This window comes from Orcinus orca, chromosome 8, assembly GCF_937001465.1.
Source record: "Orcinus orca chromosome 8, mOrcOrc1.1, whole genome shotgun sequence".
In the NCBI taxonomy this organism is placed as follows: domain Eukaryota; kingdom Metazoa; phylum Chordata; class Mammalia; order Artiodactyla; family Delphinidae; genus Orcinus; species Orcinus orca.
This window is the reverse complement of record NC_064566.1, coordinates 60,123,161-60,132,012: the sequence shown is the minus strand read 5'-3', so window position 1 is coordinate 60,132,012 and position 8,852 is coordinate 60,123,161.

Sequence of the window (8,852 nt, the reverse complement as noted above, 5' to 3'; positions counted from 1 at the left end):
CCCGAGGAAAATGCCTTTATTTAGAGGGTGTGTGTGTGTGTGTGTGAGAGAGAGAAAGAGAGAGAGAGAGAGAGAGAGAGAAAGGCTTTTCCATAAGGGATTTGGAGGAGATCTTTGGGAAGCCTACTTCGAGCACTAGGAAAGGTTTCTCACAACAGCCAGCCACACCCAGCCCCGAGCCGATAGCTCCTCGATCTTCTGCACTTCGAAACACACCTAGGATACGCAATTTCGGTCACGTAGATAATATATATTTTACTTCTAAGGATCCTAAAATCCTGTTTGGAGGCTGGAAATGATGCAAAACACAAACCATTCAAGTAGTTCTGCCGTGGAGCTGCAGCATAACAAACTAAACTAAAAGGGTATTTTTTTCGTTGAGTAGAGATAGTAAGGTAGGTGTAGGCTAAAAAAAAAAAATTAGGTATTAATTACATAAAATGTGCTTCACCATTGTCCTCAGGCTACTAGGCTCTGCAGAGGTACTTTGTTGTTCCCCAGAAGAAACCGCTCTTAAGAAATGAAGTAATTCCTTTATTTGTCCCATATAAAGTAACATTTTCATTACTTTTTGTTTTGGGGTTTTTCAGCAGCTTTATTGAGGTGTTATTGATACCTCAATACTGCACATATTTAAAGTGTACAGGATTGGTTTGACATGTGTTTTTCATTTCTTCCTAACGTGATATCGCATATAAATGAGAAGCCTGGGGAGGAGAGCTTATCTTTTGTCATTTGAAACTAAGGAATATTGTTGAATAGGTATTTATGGATCTCAACTGCATACCATTGTTAGTGATGATCTTAGATATAACAGACACAGTTAAAATTAAGGAACTGTCAACGTTCCTGTTTTCTGGAGGGACATGTCGGCAGTAAAATAGTCCTTCTAATAGTTTTGCTTGTAATTTTAAAGCTCAATTTAGTTACTAAACTTTGAGTTACAGAAAATATCTGCCTTTCCTTATTCTTTTATATCATCTTAACAACCAAGTGAACTTTTAAAAAATAAGTTTTCGAAGATCTGATTTGGCTTCTATTGTATCCCTCCGAAGCTACACAGAGAGTAAACAATATATGCTTAGCATATAAATCAGCAAATCTATGTACCCACAAAAGACGTGGAAAACTCAAGAGCGACGTAGCTACTGTATTTGAGTCATGTGCTATACTACAGGAATACTTTTACTTTATATCCTCTGGACAGACCACGAACTAGATAATCAGTATTTTTAAACACACAAATGAATGCATGAAACTTCTCCCGTGATAGTTTCGATGCCGGTTCTTTCATCAAAATATGCAGCTAATGCACTCTGCACCAGCATTAAGCCCATCTCTATGCTAGGTGCAGTGGTGACCATAATAGGTCCTTGGCCTGGCCTTCACAAAATTTATAGCCCAATTATAATCTCATGGGATAATATGAAAAAGTACTACACCTGACCAGGAAACAGTGGGTATCCCAGAGCTATTTCAAAAAATCAAACCCTCTGGTTATATTTCCTTTTTTTTTGTTTTGTTTTGAGGAAAATAACTACACTCCTCCCTTGGTTCAGAGTGCTTACAAGAGGACTTAACGCCCCCCCCCAAAAAAAAAAACCCTCTGTTCTAAGAAATCAAGTACTTTTTTTTTAATTTTATTTATTTTTGGCTACGTTGGGTCTTTGTTGCTGCGCGGGGTCTTTCTCTAGTTGCCGCGAGCAGGGGCTACTCTTCATTGTGGTGCATGGGCTTCTCATTGCAGTGGCTTCTCTTGTTGCGGAGCACAGGTTCTAGGCGCAGGGGCTTCACTAGTTGCGGCACGCGGGCTCAGTAGTTGTGGCTTGCGGGCTCTAGAGCGCAGGCTCTGTTGTTGTGGCACACGGGCTTAGTTGCTCCGCGGCATGTGGGATCTTCCCAGACCAGGGATCCAACCGTGTCCCCTGCATCGGCAGGCGGATTCTCAACCACTGCGCCGCCAGGGAAGTCCTCAAGTACCTTTTTGATGTAAATGTTTGATGCCATCAGAAAGACTAAAATGTGTATACTAAACACGTTGAGCATATAAATCAGCAAATCTATAGAAAGTAAAAAGGAAATAAGGGAATAAGAATTAAAAAGCAATCCCTTTAAAAACATAGTTAACTAACACTGCCAGGAGATGGAATATTGCATTTAACATGTGAATCCAGTGTGTATCAATAATATGCAGGAGGGTCTTCCCTGGTGGCGCAGTGGTTGAGAGTCCGCTTGCCGATGCAGGGGACACGGGTTCGTGCCCCGGTCCGGGAAGATCCCACATGCCGCGGAGCGGCTGGGCCCGTGAGCCATGGCCGCTGAGCCTGCGCATCCGGAGCCTGTGCTCCGCAACGGGAGAGGCCACAACAGTGAGAGGCCCGCGTACCGCAAAAAAAAAAAAGAATAAAGCAGTTCTAGTGTTAGCTCTAAAGGAAGTTCTAAAATTGGCATGTAGTATATATTCAATGAATATTTGTTGATTACTTGTTGACTGATCCAGAACTTCTGATTTCAGTTTCACCTAGCTTGTCCACTGTTGTATTCCAGTAGCTCAAATAGGGAAATACAGGGTCAGTTGAGTTATGGAGTTTAGAGATAGAGATTATCAGTGGGGAGAGGCTGACTGACAATTCAAATGATGTGATCACCATGTTCAAAAAACCAGTTCATAGTTTTTCGGGCCTTAGAAATTTTGCCAGCAACCCTACTTTTAGCAATCTTATCACTCATTTGCAGAAAAAGATGACTTGATATAATTTCTCAATTTGTTTTGCTCCCATATATTTATCTTAAGCATTCGGCATTTCCTTCCAATTGTGCATGCAAAAAGCAAAAGAATATGCAGCAAATGTATACTAATAGAAAAACTCTGAAATATTATTTCATAACAAATTATATGTAGATAGATTTCCTTGCTAAAAAGTTGTTCAGTTTTTCATTAGCCTATTCAACATGGCCCCTGCTTTTGTGGAGATAGTTACACTGTATTTATATAGTCTTTATTCTATATATGTATGGAGAGAGAGAGAGAGAGAGAGTCGTAGTCTGCTGGGTGAGATAAGCAATTAAACCAACAATTACCATACAGTGTGACAAGATAGCAGGATAGACCATAAGTATGAAAGACGCATCTAAATCAGACTGGAGTGGTCAGGTAAGCCCTCCCTGAATTGTTAACAGTTGTCAGGTTTCAAAGGAGTGAATTGGAATAACTAGATTAAGGGAGAAAAGGGCATTCCTGGTAAAAAAGACAGGTAGATCCAGGTTTTGTGGGTCCCAAAGCACACACAACTTGGAAGACTTTCTTGGAGAAAAAGAACACAATATTACATATATAAAATTTTATGGCCCATGTTAGGTGAGTTTTTGCCGGTTTCACTCTATGTCCACCTATTTGAAGAGACCTGTTCAAAGAAGGAAATATATCTCTGAGATGTGCAAGTATTTCAAAACAGATCAAAAATATGTGTGTAGGAGAATTTATGAGGTAAGAGCCAATCACAAATGATCTCTTATGAGCTTTGTAGTACAAGAAATGGGAGTCCACTGAAGGATTTTTATGAGGGATTGGGCTAGATTTTTGTATGAAAACGATAATTCTGGCAGTGCCAGGTTTGGTTAAAAAATTATGACATTTCTTTTAAACACTTAGGGTTGTCTTTTTTTGTATTTAAGTAAAAAAATGATGTTGCTTAAACAAAGGGAACTACAGTGTAAGTTTCATGGGGGGGAAAAGTGGTTATACATAATGTTATTTTGATGTATAGGTTTGGTTATAAAATTTACTCTGAGAATTATGTGGATTAGTTTTAACTGTATCACATTCTAAAATTCATTTCCCAGATTATTTGGTGGTTGAAATTCTTGTGATTCAAAATAAAAAGCCCTGTTCTTCTTATTACTTAAGTCATTTTCTAGTACTGACTTTTGCTCTGAGAGGCCCAGTTCATCTAATTCCAGGACTGTTCTGTGCCAGGAAATAAACTGGGCCAAGGCAAGAATAGAGCCTGTTATCAGGTAAGTGAATTAAACTGAAGGAGTGTACACATGTACTGCATAGAGAAACCGTAAGTCAGAATAGTGGTTCAAAGCATGGAGGATGATAAAATAGTTTCACTCCTTTCCCTGTAGCAGCTTCTTAGCCCAATGTCTCTAAGAAAGTTATCTCCGTCTTTAAGCTTCTGGTTTCTCATATGTAAAAAGGAATGAATGACGTCTCACCTCATAAGGTAATTACAAGGATGGAATGAGATGATAGATATTATATAATAAGTATGTGGATGTGGAATTGCATACAGGAAGTTCATGAAGCACTGGGAACAATGATTCAATCTATCATATCATTTTAAAAGAGCTCAGTGTGCTCCTTAATGGCTTAAGAATAATGACTCTGGCTTTATGCAGCCCAAGATACAAAATCTCTGCTTCATAAACAACCTCATCCTGCTGAACTGGTAACCCCAGTTTCCTTGGGTTGGTAAACATACAGACAATGAAGTAAATCAAACCAATATTGGAATAATCTGTATATATCTGGTATTTATTTGAGAGAGAAGGGAGCAAGATAGCAGCAGTAGTATGAGTTTGCAGCCAGTATGAGCCACCACCTTCCTCTGACCCCAGGCTGCCTCCTCAGCTTTCAACCTTGCTGAGTACAGCAGCTCAAGGTGCCTTTGCTACCACACACTGGATCATGAAAGACAGGAAGACCCAGCAGCAGGACTTTTGCTGAGTGTGTGGCAAAGTATGAAACTGAAGACTGCACTAGATGACAAAGGCAGGGTCTTATGGTACATAGGTCAAAACATACTACTAGAAAAGAGGCATCTAATATACATAGAATCTATCTTTCCCTCAAGACATTTGAAAACAGAAATGAAACAAAACTAATTAAAGATGCAACCCATCCTCGACCACCTCAACTATTGATTGGACCAAAGTGAACAGCTCCTTATCCTAGATGCCTAACAGAAGAAAGGGCATGTCCTCTGAGGGGAGAGGAGGTAATATGTACTCTAGTATCTATGGTCTTTTAAAACATTGTCTGGCTGACATCAATTAAAAATTAAAAGACTTGAGAAGAAACTAGGTAATGTGACCCAAAATCAAGAGGAAAGAAGTCAATAGAAAATAGAAGCAGATCTACAGATGACCCAGATGTTGAATTAAGATGGAAGAACTTTAATATAATTACTATAAATATATTAAAAGAATTTGAGGAAAAGATGAACAAAATGAATGAAATATAATTTAAACAAAGAAATGAATCTCTAAAAAGAAATAACCAAATGGAAATTACAGAAATAAAAGAAAACATGAAATTATAAATGTAGCTCAGTAAATATATGGCCATTATTTCCCAATCACCTTGATTGGATATGTGAAATATTTTGATATAGCTGATAAGAGACTTGTGAAACACCTTGATCTCATCAGCAACATATTAACATTCTAGCTCTAAAGTAAATCATTTCCTCAGAGGATTTGTTTCATTTTCTTTCTGTTGAAGAATATTAACCTTTTGCAAAAAGTCTGTGAATGCATTCTATTTTGGACTCATGACCTCCTATATACCTTCATCATCTAGAACATTTCAGAGAAAGTTCTATTACAAATAAACAAATAACTGTGTTTATTTTTTAAATTGTTTTGACATTGACAGATTAATCCAGAAAAACCAACTGCCCTATGATCTTGGAGGAGCCAGGGTTTTCATATGCTTCTATTTATTCATTTCATTTTAAATCAAAGAAAAATTCGGATTGTAAGACATTTTACATGGTCTTATTCTTACCATCCTTGAAATGTCTTACTCTCCCTGATACAAATCAAAGGACTTAACAACCTCAGCCTTCTCTAAAAACCTCTGCCTCTGAACAAGAATTGTAACACTATGCCTCAGATAATAGACTTTACACCTTTTATGATATGCTCAAAGAACTCTCATTGTTTTGAAATGAGTGGTTTTATTTAAATAAATTGACTATTATATCAGTTTAGGTAATTCACTTTTTTTTTTTTTTTTAACATCTTTATTGGGGTATAATTGCTTTACAATGGTGTGTTAGTTTCTGCTTTATAACAAAGTGAATCAGTCATACATAAACATATGTTCCCATATGTCTGGTAATTCACTTTTAAAAAGGAGTATTGGGCTTCCCTGGTGGTGCAGTGGTTGAGAGTCCGCCTGTCGATGCAGGGGACACGGGTTCGTGCCCCGGTCTGGGAAGATCCCACATGCCGCAGAGTGGCTAGGCCCGTGAGTCGTGGCCGCTGAGCCTGCGCGTCTGGAGCCTGTGCTCCGCAACGCGAGAGGCCACAACAGTGAGAGGCCGGCGTACTGCAAAAATAAAAAAAAAGGAGTATTTGTAATTTGAGAGAATTTAACATTTTAGAGAATCTGATACATAACCTTACAATTTTCAAACAAAAATGTGTAATTGAGTAACTGATTTTTGACATAAAATAATCTTACTGTTCATAAATATTATTGCAATATTTAAGAGAACTAAGAACTTGGAAAGTTTTGCTTATGAGGGCAAGCATTTAAAGTGTTTAAAAGAAATAGAATGTACTAAATTTATAAACTCAGTTTAAATGTTTAAAGAAACGTGATTAAGTATAATTGTTTGATGAAGATTTGTTTACTCAAGTGAAGTTGATTGAACATTCATCAGGCAATTTTTGACATTTTCTAGGTATATAAATAAAATAATTGAATATATTAAGTTCAAAGACAATGAAAACTAAGTTTTTTCAATTGTCATCTTAATATATTGAATATTCATTTTTAATAACTCCAATACCTATGAAGTCTTTTCTATGTGCAAAGCTCTTGGACAGTTAAAAATTTACATTAACAAGGTCCTTTGTTAAATCAAGTTAGGTAGTAAAAATGGAAAGTATCTCTGATTACCTGAAATGAATATATCATTCTTTTGTTTAAATACAACAATAATCAGCCTGTTAGAGACCTTGGAATATATTCTTGACAGCCTCACATTCTTCATTTAGCCAAAGAACTTAGAGGCCAAGCAGTGTAGTGTAGTTCCCCACTTTCTCTATTCTGCGGCGGAGCCATCATGCTAAACATCTGCTTCAAAAACTTAAACCCTTCCATGGCTTCCCAGTGCCCCATCAAGTCCCTAATCCTACAAGTTCCCACCGACTCTGGCCCTTGCCTCCCCCTGAGCCGCAGAAAGCCAGTCGGCCTTGGTTCTCTAATTTGCCCCCCACTTAAGCAGAGCTCCAAGGATCTTCTTTTCTCAGGGCTTTAACAATGTCATTGGGCTTCCCTGGTGGCGCAGTGGTTGGGAATCTGCCTGCCAATGCAGGGGACATGGGTTCGAGCCCTGGTCCGGGAGAATCCCACGTGCCGCAGAGCGGCTAAGCCCATGCGCCACGACTGCTGAGCCTGCGCTCTAGAGCCTGTGAGCCACAAATACCGAGCCTGAGTGCCACAACTGCTCAGGCCCACGCGCCTGGAGCCCGTGCTCCGCAACAGGAGAGGCCACCGCAATGAGAGGCCCGCGCACCACAGTGAAGAGTAGCCCCCAATTCCCACAACTAGAGAAAGCCTGTACGCAGCAACAAAGACCCGGTGCAGCCAAAAAAAATAAATAAATATTAAAATTAAAAAAGTCATTTCCTCTGCTTGAATTGTTCCCCTCAGCGTTCCCTCCCTACAACATACACATGGTTACTGTCACTTTCCTAAAGAGGCCTTCTCTGACCCTCCAGACTAGGTTAAGGACTCCCAGTTTTAAGTCTTGGAAAAAGCTTAACAGAAATTATATCTCTTTGCCATAAGGTTATTCAGAAAACTTTAGCCAATTCCCTCTAAAGTATATTTGGGGGGCTTCCCTGGTGGCACAGTGGTTAAGAATCTGCCTATCAATGTAGGGGACACAGGTTCGAGACCTGGTCCGGGAAATCCCACATGCGGTGGAGCAGCTAAGCCCGTGCGCCACAACTACTGAGCCTGTGCTCTAGAACCCGTGAGCCACAACTACTGAGCCCGTGTGCCACAACCACTGAAGCCCGCATGCCCAGAGCCTGTGCTCACCACAATGAGAAGCCCGTGCACCACAACAAAGAGTAACCCCCATTAGCCACAGCTACAGAAAGTCCGCATGCAGCAACGAAGACCCAACCCAGTCAAAAATAAATAAATAAATTTATTTTTTAAAAAATAGTATATTTAGGTTGTATATGAAATATACACTAAATATACTACACTAAAAATAGTTGTACACTAAATATACTACACCATTGTAGAGTATTAATATACTGCAACAGAGCTGTCAGTGCCCCACAGATATTCCCTAGGCCCTCAGTGCTTTTTTTACACTAGGGGATCTCTTTCTGCTTCAGGCACCTGTGACTTGGCCTTAGACTTTCTGAGTGGGAGGAGAGAGCCTGCATCATGCATGGGTCAGGCATTAACAACCAGTGGCTCACCATCCAATGATGGATGGGAATTTGTGGATAACTACCTCAACTTTCTTGGGTAAGACACCTCTGAGGCAAATTCTGTATAGTTCCCCTGAGTAGGAATGAACCCCTGTTGCCCACAGTAGTGATCTGTTAATTAATCTTGCACCTACCCTTCCCTCTCTCATTTCCCCGCTCCCTCACACGTGATTCTGGGGTCACTATCCAAATAAATCACTTACACTCAAATCCTTGTCTCAAGGACTGTTTCAGGAAGAACTCAGCCTAAAATGTTATCATATATTTGCTTACTTGGATTCATTTGATAATTACTAAAGCAGAATTCCTGGCACAAGTGTTAAGCATTTCAAATTTTGATCAATAACCTCCAAAAAAGTTGGCATAGGGACTTCCCTGGA